Source organism: Canis lupus, chromosome 6 (assembly GCF_011100685.1).
Source record: "Canis lupus familiaris isolate Mischka breed German Shepherd chromosome 6, alternate assembly UU_Cfam_GSD_1.0, whole genome shotgun sequence".
NCBI lineage: Eukaryota > Metazoa > Chordata > Mammalia > Carnivora > Canidae > Canis > Canis lupus.
In genome coordinates this window covers 68,047,545-68,062,835 of record NC_049227.1, presented here as the reverse complement: position 1 = coordinate 68,062,835, position 15,291 = coordinate 68,047,545, and the positions used below count along the sequence as shown (strand labels likewise).

Genomic DNA, 15,291 nt, shown 5'->3' with positions numbered 1-15,291 from the left:
GAATAGACCAAATGTATTCTATTTTGTGGAAATCTGAAGATTCACATGAAAAATATATCATCTTAAGAGACTAAGCTAGACAAAATGAATGTGACCTAATAAAAAAGTATTGAGTGTTGGCTCTTAGAATATGATGGTAACTCATATGGTCAAACATGGTAACTTGAACATATCTTTGTCTACAGTCTTCTGAGTCCATGCCTACATTTTATTTTATTTTTTAAAGATTTTATTTATTTATTTATGAGACACACACACACACACAGAGAGAGAAAGAGAGAGAGAGAGAGAGGGAGAGACACAGGCAGAGGGAGAAGCAGTCTCCATGCAGGGAGCCTGATGTGGGACTCAATCCCAGGACCCCAGGATCACACCCTGGGCCAAAGGCAGGCACTAAACCACTGAGCAACCCAGGGATCCTCAAGCCTACATTTTAGAGAGTAAAGGACTAGTAGAAGTATAATTTCAATGGACCCTGTGACACCTTGACACCCAAGCACCACTGTGATTTGTTCCTCTAATATTATGTGACTATAATCAGATATATGTTCATTGTGATTTCCTGAAAAAAAAAAGTGCAAAATTTCACAGTTTTGAGTCATCAGGAGAAATTTTTTGAGTATTATAGGGCCTGGCATTGAGGTGGAAGGATGACAAAGGTGGTGGAGGCTTGTAAAGCTACTCATCTGAATTCCTGACAGAGAAGCCCTGGAACACCAGCTGTATAGGTGAAGCAGGAAGATGCTCCCAGAGACCTCTAATACCCTGTAGAACAGAGGCCGAATCTATGACAGCACAGAGAGAGAGGAGAACCAGATAGAGTAGCACAAACACTGGCCTCATTGAGCACATATAGGACATCACCTCAGAAGTCTCAGAAACAATTCACAGGGGACTCCGTAGTGGACCAAAGGATCAAAAGGTAAAAGTAATGAGTCAGAAAACAACAACAACAAAAATGAGATACTGCAGGTAATAGAACTTTTAGGTCTCCAGCACATTATTTAGTCATATTAAAGTACTTCATGTGCAGAATGTGATAATGTATTTCAGTAAGTGGTTTATTTAATGCAGAGGAGTGAATCAAGCACTGGGGAGTTCTAATTATGACCTACCACAAATTCTCGAAGGTATCAAGTATAAGTAGATAAGCTTGTGATTTTCATTATACACACGTGGACATTGTCATTGCGGCCACACATCTTAGTATTAACAAAGCCATCACCAGCAATGCTAAACTGTGCTTTTTCGTTGTCACTCCTTGAAATACACATTTCATGTACATATATACGTAAATACATGTAGATGTCATCAATTTCCATCTAAATCCTTTCGTACCCAATGACACAGATAGTACATCATTAGTATTGAAAAGGCTTTAAATCAATATTGAGAAACTAGAGTTTTAAAGGGGATAATAAAAGCCCTGTTCATTCTGAATTTCCTCCTGTGGGGCTGTTGGGGGAAAAAAATCTTAATTTTCATAAATCAATGTAGCTGATTAAAACCCTACTATATCTATTGCTATCTCTACCTCTATGCTTTTTGCTGTATTCTTTCAAAAATAATACATACTATTTAATAATAAATACTATTTCCTGCCTATTCAGGAACTGAGGCATTTTTGTCCTAATATAGTCCTACTCAGCGCACAGACAGAATGAAATAGGGTGAAAGCTGATGTAGACCTCCCGGGATTGTCTGAAGCTAATAATAATGGCTTTAATGAGCCATTCGGGTGTTGCTTACACTGCAGTCAAAGACTCTACAGAGTGGTGAAAGAAAATGCTGAGAGTGTGGGGTCCCAGAGGGATAAGCTAAGATTAGGTGGTTAGTGGAGAGCGAAGGAAAATTCTTTCTACTGAGACACCTGATTAAGTTGCTGAGGCTGCTCCTGCTGCAGCTAAGTATGTCCATGTGACGGAGTGACCATCACAAGGACGAAAGGTTCCTATGGGATCAAAAGCCCAAAATATCCAAGCTCTTTGACCTCCTCCATCTCCTTAAAATTGCCAAGCTGTGGCATTTCCTAACTCCTCAATGAATAGTGCAGCTCCCGATTCTTCAAGGAATAAGACTTTCAAGATCCACAGGAAAATTCCAATATTCTCCTCGCTCAGCTCACATGGGACAAGTCTGGCTAAAAACAAGGAGCTAAAAATAATGAAAATGAGGACGAGAAAAGATCATTGTTTGACTTCGGAATTTTTAGAATTTGAATAACATCAAACTTTTAAGTAAGTTATGTGCTTTGAGTTACTTGTACGTGTGTGTGTGTGTGTGTGTGTGTGTATTTTCCTCTCTCTCTCTCTTTTAAACTAATGGTGGGATTAAATAAGTCTTGGTCCTTGTCTTTCTTACACATTTTCTTTTTCTTTTTTTTTTTTAATTAGGATTTTTTTTTTGAAAAAAGAAAAAAATCCACTTTGCTTTAATAAAATATATTTATTGGTATGGACAGTTGAATCAATCCTGAAACACTGCAAACTTCAGTATGGTATGGGTCAGTCATGTCTTTCTCCTTGTCGTTGAGATTCTGGATCTGTTTTTCTATGATTTACTACTGTGCCTTGCTTAATGTATCAAGTTTATTCATAAGCAAGCTTTATTGTCATCTGAAAATAATTGCAGCGTTTCACTTTTCAAATCAACACACTTGGAAGGAAGAAAGCTTCTTTTTGTCCAGGCAAATCATATGGAAGTTCTGAGATGCACTTCGTCTGGAGCTTAGTAGGCATTTTACCCACACCTTGAACAAATTACTTCATTTTGTCTACTTCCTGAGCCTCACTTTTGGTCTCGAGTGAACTCTGACTCCTCATCCTGGTTTCTCACAGTGGAGGATGGATGCTGAGCAGCAAACCAAAAATACCCAATGTGTTTTATTTACTCTTCTTATAAGTCGTACATCACTTTTAAAAATTATCCTGTGAACTTCACCTTCAACATGAAATATTTAAATTAACTAGTCCAATCAGAGATCAATTCCATTGCTCTAGCCTCTTTTTCTCAATGCACTAAGCAACATCACAACCCTTACAGCAATATATTTCATAGACATTTTGTTCTTGAAAAAATTATCTAAACTATTTAGCCTTTGCAAAGTGACTTCACTATCCAGCTCTCAAATCTGAAATAATATATGCCGACCAAAGTCATTGTCTTCCATCATTGGAGATTCCTTTGCCTTCTAAGCTTCTCACATCAATTTCCTATAGTGTTTCTTAAGACATTCTTCAAAATAAAACTTTATACAATTAAAAATAAAATTCAGCAAATAGGAAAAGGAACTCATTTTGTTTAAACTGTGGTTTTGTATTTTTGTTTTGTTTTTTTGCTTCCTGATTTTTAGTCTTACTGGATATTTTCTCTCACACTGTGCAATTAAGTTATTGTCTTATTTCTCTCCATTTTTTGTATCTGAGAAAATATTATAGCAGGATTTCATTCTGCTTATTTCAGCAAAATTGTCTACTCTTATGCCCTATACTTTCTACTAGCATTAATTCTGCTGTTGTGAAGATACTGACCAAATTTTATTGCTGACCCAAAACCTGGTAGGTTAAAATTTAAGTAGTGATGATGTGGTGTTAATGGAGCTTGTGAATATTTATTATTGAAAGATCCAAGGTGGCTTGGCCACATGGAACATATTGTTCCTCTGCTACTCTGCACCATATGGAGGGTTCACATTTGCATTTTAACCTAATCAAATATCAAATATTAATACAATCAGGAGGGGTCTAAATATTTTGAGAGCACGATGACTTTTTAAATTATAAATATGAATAATGGACTTGGCTAAGTTACAAAACTTAAATATAATCATAGCTTTGGGCTTTTTCTGGTTTCTATAAAAATCCTTCCCTTGTGCCTGTCCTGAATATAATTAATATATGTTTCTAATCACAAATGTGAATAAAATAATGAAGAAAACAATCCCAGACTACTAGGTTTTATTAACATCATTATCCCCTTATATTGAAAAGTAGAATAACTGAATTTGATTGAGAATGTTCTTCTAATTCATATTTTTGCACAAAATATCCAGTAGTTTATAAATAAATAAGACCATGGGCGGCTATTCTTGATTAGTATTGGATGTATTAAAACTGTTGGTATAAATGAAATCTTATTGTTTATCATTTAAAATGTTGACATCAGCTTATGTGAGCAAAGTATCATATAGGAATACTTCTGACTTTGTAAATGCTATATACTGCATGCAAAGTACCTTACATTCAATCATACTATTTCAGTTTTTGACAGAAAATATATTAAAGCAATTGAACAGTGTATTCTTTTAAGGAGCTCTAAAGTTCTATTGTTGTAAGCTATTCCTTGAAGACAGTTATTGATCACCACTTGACAAGGTTTAAAGTTCATGTTTTACTCACTGAGGAGATGTTGAAGAAGTGATGATATATAATACAAAGATCAGGGGCATGATGCATATAGCAAATAAATAAAGTAAAAATGTCAGCATATTCTAATGTAGAATATAAGAAATATGTTGGGCTTTAAAAATTTCATAGTTTTCCTTTAAGTGACCAGGGTGAACTTATCAAGGAAGAATAGTTCAGAGTATCTAGCTGGTACTGTTTGAATGGGATATGACGCATTGATTAGATGTGGGGAAATATTTTGATTATGTTTGACATAACAAAATAAGCTTATTCGGCAAACCAAAAATTCACTCTATTACGTACACAGTTCTTTCACTCTGAATTGAAAACTTTTTCAGGTAACAATTAACTTTCTGCATGCTAAATGGGGTTAGAGTTATATAATCAAATATAAGGCATTTAATCCCCATGTTGGCCAATCCAGTAAGAAAGCTTTTGGTTTCTGGGATTAACAACCACGAATGTTAAATAATGCTAATGGAACAAGAAGAGACACACATGGAAGCAGATTTACATGAGCTTAGTAAATGTGAGCATGGATTCTGGACCAGATAAACTAGTGACGGAATTCACTTGCCAACATGGGGCACCTGGATGGTTTAGTCGGCTAAGCATCTATATTGCCTTTGGCTCAGGTCATGATCCCAGAGTCCTGGGATTGAGCCCCCTGTTGCTCTCCCTGCTCAAAGGAAGTCTGCTTCTCCCTCTCCCTCTGTCCACCATCCCCTGCCCCCTGCTCAAGCTCAAGCTCAAGCTCAAACTCACGCTCTCTCAAATAAATAAATAAATAAAATCTTTTAAAACAATAAAAAATAAAAATTAAAAAAAGTAAATTAACTTCCAAACTGAATGAGCATGAGCACTTTACTTAACCTCATAGGACTTCAGTTTCCACATCCATAAAATGAACTTTATAAAAATACTAGCTTGATAGGGCTGTGCTCAATATACAGATATCAGAATACACTCAATAAACATTCACTAGTATTTTTTGCCAAAGGAGTCAGAGAGAAATTACAGTTTTTGGTAGTTGTGTTCATGGAATAACAATTACACTAGAATTCAATTGTCTACCCTTTTTTTCACATATATTCGGACTTTGAAGAAAGTGCAGCTCCTATTTTGCTGTTACCTGACAAATCTCATTGATTTTAGTGGTAAGATGCTTTCGTCAATTCTAAAAATAGGTTGTTAAATTTAAATAATATAATTGAATAATAACCTAATTTTTTGATATTGGAGGAGGCAACTGACTTAAGCTGGTTATCAGTTCATGTCTCAAATTTTATTAAAGCTATATGATGTGCACATGAAATCAAGTTACAGAAGAACTAGTTTTTTTTGTTTGTTTGTTTGTTTTGTTTTGTTTTGTTTTTTTGTACAATCTTCTCCCCATGGGCTATTTTCAACTTCCATGCTATTATGAAATTTTATCAGTAATGACAGAATAACTGCTTGATTGGTATATTGAATGTAATTACTTCCCAAAATGCTCCACTAAGTCCCAGAGATGGGAAGACAATAGCCATCTTGTTTTGTCAAAATTACCATACATATGGATTGCAATAATATGTAGGAAACCTGTTGAGGATTTGGAAAATAGGCTCAAAATACATTTGATAGTAAAAAAAATTCAGTTTAAGTCAAGAAATTTAACAGTCATTTTAATTAGTTCTTATTTTTCTTAAGGATTTCTTACAACAGCTTCCAAATTTAAAATTCTCCAAAACAAAATTGGTTTCAGAACATCGACCCTTATCCTTTTGTGCTGGCAGTAAAGTCAGGTTCAATATAGTTCATTTGAAAGAATTCAAAGAATCTCGAGAAAGAATGTATTATTTCATACAGAATAAAGAACATCAATGTTCTTTTAATTCATCAATCTATACTAAAAGGATGTACGATAAAAATTGGCTTTATAAATGCCAAAAAAGGTACAGATTCTTATTGAACAATTCCCATTGGAAAGCATATTATCATGTGTTTTCACATGATAAAATCAGAGATTAGATATATTTTATATTTGATATGTCAAAAGTAAGAAAAATCTTTCCAGATTATGTCATGCTTTACTTATTTTTGTAAGCATTCTAGGGAAGGCATCAATTTTTTTTAAAGAATTTTATTTATTTATTCATAGAGACAGAGAGAGAGAGGCAGAGATACAGGCAGAGGGAGAAGCAGGCTCCATGCAGGGAGCCTGACGTGGGACTCGATCCAGGGTCTCCAGGATCACGCCCTGGGCTGCAGGCAAAGCTAAACCGCTGTGCCACCGGGGCTGCCCTGGGAAGGCAACAATTTTAAGTAGGAAATTGCTTGTAGATAAAAGTTGATTCATTAATTCATTCAGTATTATATTTTTTAAAGAATTATAGTCACATAAGAAATTTATTTTTATTGTAACGCCATGAATTTTATTCCTTCAAATTTATTTGATTCAGAAAATGCTTTTAATTTACTTGAGTCTGACGCTATCAGAAATTCCTTCTTTGGAAGGAAATGAAAGAAGACTGAATCAAAATAAAAAGTTTCTTCACAATGAAGGAAAGAAACAATCAACAAAACCATGAGGCAACCTGCAGAATTGAAGTAATATATTTCTAATATTTGTAAATGAGATAACTGATAAAGGGTTACTATGGAAAAATATATAAGGAATTTATATAACCCAACACCCAAAAACAAATAATCCAATTTAAAACTACAGTGAGCTATCACCTCACACCTGTCAGAATGGCTAAAATCAAAAGCACAAGAAACAATGAGTGTTGGCCAGGAAGTAGAAAAAAGAAAACTTGCATCTTTTGTGGGAATGTAAACTGGTGTAGCCACTCTAGAAAACAGTATGCTCTATAATCCAAGACTCACTACAGGGTATTTATCCAAAAAAATACAAGAACCCTAAGTAAAAGGGATACATGCACCACTATGTTTATCGCAGCATTGTTTACAATAGCCAAACTACAGAAGCAGCCATCTGTCCACTGAAAGATGAATGGATAAGGGAGGTGGGGTGTATATGTACAATGGAACATTATTCAGGCATAAAAACGAATGAAATCTTGTCATTTGCGACAGCATGGATGGAGCTAGAGAATATGATCCTAAAGGAAATAAATCCGTCAGAGAAAGACAAATACCATACAATCTCACTCATATGTGGAACTTAAGAAAAAAAAAATGAGAAAGAAAGAGAGAGAGAGAGAGAGAGAGAGAGAGAGACCAAGAAACAGACTGTTAACTATAGAGAACAAACTGATGATTACCAGAAGGGAAGTGGGTGGGGTGTGAGTGAAATAGTGATGGGGATTAAAGAGTACATTTATCGTGAAAAAAAAAAATAAAAAGGACATGAAGAAAACAACCGTGCTCTGCTCTTTTGCTCTTTTAGCAGATTAATGGTGTTTATAATGAGGATATAAATGAATCATTAGGTGTTGGCAAAATATTATAGTCTGATACAAATAGATTGGCTCTAAAGGTAAAAGTGAATGAGGCTACTTATTTACTCATGAAAACTTCAACTCACGTAACTGATAGGTATACTTCTCTTACTTGGCAAATATGGGTAATTTCTCTGACTTGCCTATTTCACAATGTTGTTATAAATTGAAGTAAACCAAATATGTGTTTGAATGAGTTGTTTGAAATCATAGATAAGTGAAGATATTAAAATGTATTTGGCCGTGACCAACCACAGTCACTGCACAGTGGCACAAAATTCACATCATCCAATTTTATTTCTGATTCTTGTGACGAGGATCATTGGCATCATGAATCTCACTTGTTGAATGTAGGGTTGACCCCGTATGGCTACCACTTCCAAAAAAAGATTATTTGCCCTCTCTACCACTTATGGAACATCCAGCCTGCATCTATTTCAGTTCACATTAAAATGTGTCCTCAATTGCTTTCAGATGCAAGGCAGCTGAATGTTATCTAGAAGAAAACCTAGGGGCAGTTCAGTACTGCTGTGTTCTTGGCAAGTTGCAAGCATATCTAATTTCAAATTTTAGGCATGTAGAAGAAAAAAGGGTGTCAGAAGGAGATTCACAGTACAGTACCCAATTTATCAAAGAGAACAAAGTCTGATCATAGCATTTCGATACTTCATTTACTAAACAGGCTTTTCTTATTGATATATTGGGGAAGTCACTTCAGCTATGATCTCTGAATTTGAAAGCGTAAGTATAAGTTCAAAATGTGCCACGTGCTGTACAATAAAGTTAGAATTACAATGGGCTTAGCCCAGAACATCTGCTCTCCCTGCCAATATCCCTGTAGGCATACCCTTTGGTCTTTTATTTTTAGATGGCAACAGACCACAGATGATAATGACATTTCTAAAATAAACAAAACCACTCTCTTTGGAAATTTGACTCCTCCCATTCCTTTAAATAATTCATTTAAATCAATTAAACGGGATGCATTTTACAAGAGCATACTATGAGTTTAGGAGTTCTTTTCTTAAATATATCCAAGGAATTCTTATGTTTACATTAAAAGAATGATGCTTTGGTCGTATCATAACCAATTTAAAATTTTGAACATTTAAACTTGGCTAAGTTCAAACATTTGGCAAGAAATAATATTTCGTATCTTATAATTTGCATGATTGTGAAAAATGCCTAACAAAACTCAAACTCAGTAGGCTGTGGCCTCTTTGGTCATATTAGTTAAATCTTGTTTGTGGTTATAATTTCAATATTTTAAAAGCATGTTGGTGAAAAGAAAAAGTTAAGCTCTCAGGATTCATTAATTACTAAATGAGCAGTATTCCTATGGCCTTCATTTAGACAAAGCAAGCCAATTTATACTTATTCATATGGATATTTTGGCTATGTGTAGGTTGAGTCTGCTCCTTTAGGATGCTTTGATCGGTTTACTATAACATGCCTAGGAATTAAAATAATATGTCATATGTTGAATAATATTGAGCCTAGCCCAGCAGAGACTTAATTGTACCTTGAGGGAAAGGAAAGAGCTTCTCTAGCACCTTAGGCAAATTAGAACCATAGGCAAATTTAATTTATTCATCAAATGTCCATGCAAACTACAGTAGAAAACAGATTCATTTACTTGGATAATTGAGGCCTCAAGCTCAAGTATTTCATTAACTATTCAGATAATTTAGGCAAGCAGTTTTTTTTCCTATTCTATCCTTGAATTATCTTGATAATTGTTTCTTTTTTCCCTTGATTTCCCGTGGAGAGAGTAGAAAAATCCCTTACCTATGCATTTCTTTTCCTATTACCATTTTGCTCAAAACGTTTTTTTTTTCCTTATAAATGAGAGATGTAATAGATGATATTTGGAAACACAATGTTGTAAGAGATTTGTATATCTCATGTGCATGTGTTTTACATATACAGTATTACATATATGCATACATGTGTATTAGTGAAAGCTTACACACATACATATATGTTTTTACCATTGGAGATTATTTTATCTCTATTGGATTTGACCATACCACCAATGTCCTTATTCAGGATATTATTAGATAGTCCTATGATCAGCACTGCATGCATTACATTGTGCACTTTACATACTCAGTTGGTTGGTGGGGGGACTAGGGATGTTATTTACACATTGTTGAGAAGGAGGACACCATTGAAGCAACAGGGAACTAAATACTAGGAGATTACCAAGTCCTCTAAAGAGCTTCCCTATGGTGGCTATTGGTGGACTTCAGTGTGTTAATGAACTTGAAATGGTTGTGAGTGTGTTAGGCACTCCATTTCTCATTTTTCCAGTCATTTGAAGGTATTTCCATATTTTTTTTTAGAAAGGGTCACTCTTTCTCTTGGGCCTCCATGAGCCTGTACATGGCATCTCATCTTCCTGGGAGCCTCTGTCTCCTTTCCTCTTTCCCCTTATATTGCTCAACTATACCTATTTGCTCTTTAAAGCTTTGAGATCTTTTTAAGTTTATGCCATCATACAAGAGCTCTCCTTACAAATTCTGGTTGCTGTCATCTACACTAAAGTTTTACCTCCACAGTGTCATTTCTCTCCTTCTGTCACCATTTTTTTGAGTTTTGTATCCTTGTAAAGTTTCAGTGGACATCTGGGATGCCTGGGTGGCTCAGCAGTTGAGCATCTGCCTTCAGCCCAGGGAATGATTGTGGAGTCTCCGGATCAAGTCCAACATCAGACTCCCTGTGTGGAGCCTGCTTCTCCCTCTGCCTGTATCTCTGTCTCTCTCTCTGTCTCTCTCTCTCTGTGTGTGTCTTTCATGAATAAATAAATAAAATCTTTTTAAAAAAGATTCAATGGACATCATAGATCTTTATTGGTCTGTCCCCCTCACTTGCACTGATATTCCTTATCTTCTTTCTCTATCATTCATTCCAAAGATGGTGATCTGGACCAGCACAGTGTGATAGAACCTTATACATTAATGGGAATTGTATCTCTACAGTGTCCATCATCATTAGCTACAGGTGGTTATTGTGCACTTGAACCATGATTAGTTGAACTGAGGGATTGGATTTGCAACTTTCCGTACTTTTAATTAATTAGCACGCATATTAAAATAGCCACAGTGGCTAATGGCTATTGTACTGGCAAGTGCTGACGGGAAACTTGCATTCACCATTAAATGCACAAGATGCAAAATCACAAAGTAAAGCATTCTACTCTTGGCCCATCATATCCAGTTCCCATGACAATGCTTTTACTTAAACATTTCTTCACACTCATCAAATACTCTAGCTCTTTACCCTCATCTGTTTCATAGAGTCAATCCCTCTTTCCCCAGCTTGCATTTCATCACATATTATTTTTATCACTCTCTTGTCCCATTTTCTTTCTGTCATACTCCTCTGGCAAAGCTACAATCTCTAACACAATTTATTAAAAAATTCACATGAGAAGAGAACTGATTAAATAGTTTGGAAAAGAGAAAACACAGATAGGTTAACCTGTCTCACTTTAAATTTAAGATCGTGTACTCCTCTGCACTATCAAACAAACCAAAAAAAACCTTACTATGCCTTTCTATTTATTCATGCCCCTAGTCTTTAAAATGACCAGTTTATACCATATCTCCTCAAATATCAGCATTCTCTCTTCCACCCTCAATGACACAATGATATTGCCTAATATTTCAAGAGTCATCAGAAAAGATTACTTTTATCTTACTACAAAGTTTATTTCCTACCTACCTCTTGTTGAATATCCTTCTTCTTCCTTAAACACACCTAATGAGTTCCAAATTTAGAAATTTCGCACTCATTTTTCTTCCTTTTGTATAAATTGTCCTGTGTTTGACTCTTCCCTGTCATCCTTGGTTTAAGTTCAAAGAGCATGTCCTCGGTGAGGCCTGCCTTGACTAGATAACATATCATGTTATTACTGACCTTTTCCTCTTTCTTGCCATACCCAAGCTTCATCAAGTCTTGACAATTCTACCTCCAAAACATATTACTACACTGTTCACTTTCCATCTATCTTGCCATTCCTCTTGCCCATTATCATCTCTGCCCTGGACATTTAAAATAGCCAAATAACTAGTCCTTCTGGTCTACAATTATCCCCCTCGAATATGTTCTCCACATTACTTTTGAATGATCTTTTAAAAATGGACACCTGTTTACTTACATTACTCTACTTCTTTAAAAATCTCTTATAATTCCTTGGGTAGGAACCTATATTTAAGAGTTAACATGAGCTGAAACCTACATACTTCTTCAGAATTGACTCAAGTCACCACTCCCCTGAACCTTTTTCTTTTTCTTTTTTTTTTTTTTTTTAAACTCCAGCCTTGATAGCTTGCTTCCCTTGGATTGCCGTATTTCTACATGCTTGGCCATCCACTTGGAGGCCATCTCTACTGATCTTTTACATTGTCACCTCTTACTCATCTTTCAGATCTCAAGATTACATGTCACTTCAAGAAGAACACCTTTTCTCACACATTTCTATTTTTTTTTAATTGAGGCAAAATCGCCATATAACCTATTAGTTTCAGGTGTGTAACATAATGATTCAATATTTATATGCGCTGAAGAATGATCACCACAATAAGTCTAGTTGCCATCTGTGACCATGCATTACTAAAACTTTTTTCTTGTGATAGGAATTTGTAAAATTTACTCTCTTAGCAACTTTCAAATATACAAGGTAATATTATTGATTGCAGTCAACATGCTGTACATTTTATCCCCATAACTTATTTTATGATTTGAAGTTCCTACTTCTTGACCTCTTTCACTCATTTAGACCACCCATCAAAAACCTTCCTTCTCTAGCAACCACCAATCTGCTCTCTGTATCTGTTTTGTTTCATTTGTTAATTTTTTTTAGATTCCATATGTAAATGAAATTACATAGTATTCGTCTTTCTTTCTTTGACTTATTTCACTTAGCAAAATACCCTTAAGGTCCATCCTTGTCACAAATGGCAAGATTTCATTTTTCTAAGATTTTATTCATTCATTTATGAGAAACACAGAGAGAGAGAGAGAGGCAGAGACACAGGCAGAAGGTGATGTAAGATTCTACCCCAGGGCCCTGGAATAATACCCTGAGCCTAAGGCAGATGCTCAGTCACTGAGCCACCCAGGCATCCTTCATTCTTTTTTCCTGCGGACTAGTATTCCATCATGTACCACATCTTTACCATTCATCCATTGATGGACACTTACGTTGTTTCTATATCTTGACTGCTATCAATATTGCTATAATGAACATAGAGTGCATATAACTTTGCATTTTTTTTCTGAATTTATTTGGCTAAATATACTTAGAGGTGGAATTGCTGGATCAAATGTTTAATTTTTTGAGGAACATCTATACTATTTTCCATAGCGGCTGCATCAATTTGCATTACTGCCAATGGTTCCCAAGTGTTTCCTTTACTTCAATCTTTGATAATAAACATTCTAACAAGTGTGAGAGGATATCCCTTGTGGTTTTGACTTGCATTTTCCTGATGATTAGTGATGTTGGGCTTTTTTCATGTGCCTATTGGCCATTTGTATGTCTTCTTTGGAAAAATGTCTATTTAGATCCTCTGCCCATTTTTAATTAATTGGATTTTTTTGGGTTTTTTTGCTGTTGAGTTGCAAGAGTTCTTTATCTATTTTGGATATTAACTCCTATAAGATATATGATTTGCAAAATTTTTTCCTATTCAATTGGTTGCCTTTTCATGTTGTTGATGTTTTCCTTAACTTATGAAGAAGCTTCTTAGTTTCATATAGTCCCATCTATTTATTTTTACTTTTGTTGTTCTTTCCTTTAGTCAACCCCCTCCGAAAAAAAAAATAATAATAATAATAATTGCCAAACCTGATGTCAAGGAGCTGACCACCTGCTTCCTTCTAGATTTATTATTTCAGGTCTTATATTTAAGTCTTTAATCTATTTTTAATTTGGTGTTAAATAGTAGTCTAATTTCATTCTTTTGCATGTTACTGTCCAGTTTTCCCAATACCATTTGTTAAAGATTGTCCCATTCCCATTGTATATTCTTGCCTCTTTTGTCATAAATTAATTTGCCATATAAATGTGGTTTATTTCTGGGCTCTCTATTCTGTTCCACTAATTTGTGTGTCTATTTTTATACCAATACCATTCCATTTTGATTACTATAGCTTTGTAATGTCATTTGAAATCAGGGAAAGTGATACCTCCAGTTTTGTCCTTTTTCATGATTGCTTTGAATATTTGGGATGTTTTGTGAATCCATACAAATTTTAGGATCGTTTGTTCCAGTTTTGTAAAAAAAAAAAAAAAAAAAAAAAAAAAAGGCCATTGAAATTTTCTCATCTACAGGATTGTATTGAATTTGTAGATTGCTCTCATTGATATGCACATTTTGACAATTTTGACAATATTAATTCTTCTAATCCATGAGCACAGTATATCTTTCCATTTGTTCATGTCTTCTTCAATTTCTTTTATCAGTGTTGTATGATTTTCAGTGTACAAATTTTTCACCTCTTTGGTTAATTTATCCCTAGGTATACTATTCTTTTTGATGCAATTGTAAATGGAATAGTTTTATTATGTTTACATTATAATAGTTCATTGTTAGTATATAAAAATACAACATATTTTAATATATTGATTTTATACCTTGCCACTTTACTAAATTCATTTGTTAGTTCTAACGGAGCTTTGTGCAGTGGCAATATCGTAGTCAATGAGGTTTATCCGAGGCACGATTATTGCTAATTGAAAACTGTTAGTTCTAACAGTTTTTGGTTGAGTCTTTAGAAATTTTTATATATAAAATCATATCCACTGCCGACGTGTTATTCCGGTGGCAGAGCGGTGGATGAGCCTACACCTGGCGAGATGGAGCTCGAGGCCATGAGCAGATACACCAGCCCAGTGAACCCTGCCGTCTTCCCCCATCTGACCGTGGTGCTATTGGCAATTGGCATGTTCTTTACCGCCTGGTTCTTCGTTTATGAGGTCACCTCCACCAAGTACACTCGGGATATCTGCAAAGAGCTCCTCATCTCCTTGGTGGCCTCACTCTTCATGGGTTTTGGAGTCCTCTTCCTGCTGCTCTGGGTTGGCATCTACGTATGAGCTCCCAAGGGTTCCAACAAGGTGGCTTCACTGAACTCCTGCTTTTGTAAATTAATATTTTTACTATTGCTGGAAGTGTCCCACCTGCTGCTCCCAATAAAAGCAGATGTGTGACCATCAAAAAAAAAAAAATCATATCCACATATAGTGACAGTTTTACTTTTTTTCTTCCCAACTTAGATACTTATTTTTTTTCTTAACTGGATGCTCTGGCTAGGATTTCCAATAATATGTTTAATAAAAGTGTAAAGAGTGGGTATCCTTGTCTTGTCCTTGATCTTAGAGGAAAAGCTGAAAGCTTTCACCACATACTATGATGTCTAGCTGTGGGTTTGTC

General features: G+C 35.2%; 2 pseudogenes; both read left to right on the top strand.

Moving 5' to 3' along the window:
• Positions 1 to 14,530: 14,530 nt before the first annotated feature.
• Positions 14,531 to 14,656, top strand: LOC119872431 (annotated as a pseudogene).
• Positions 14,657 to 14,666: 10 nt separating this feature from the next.
• Positions 14,667 to 15,069, top strand: LOC100684377 (annotated as a pseudogene).
• Positions 15,070 to 15,291: the final 222 nt, after the last annotated feature.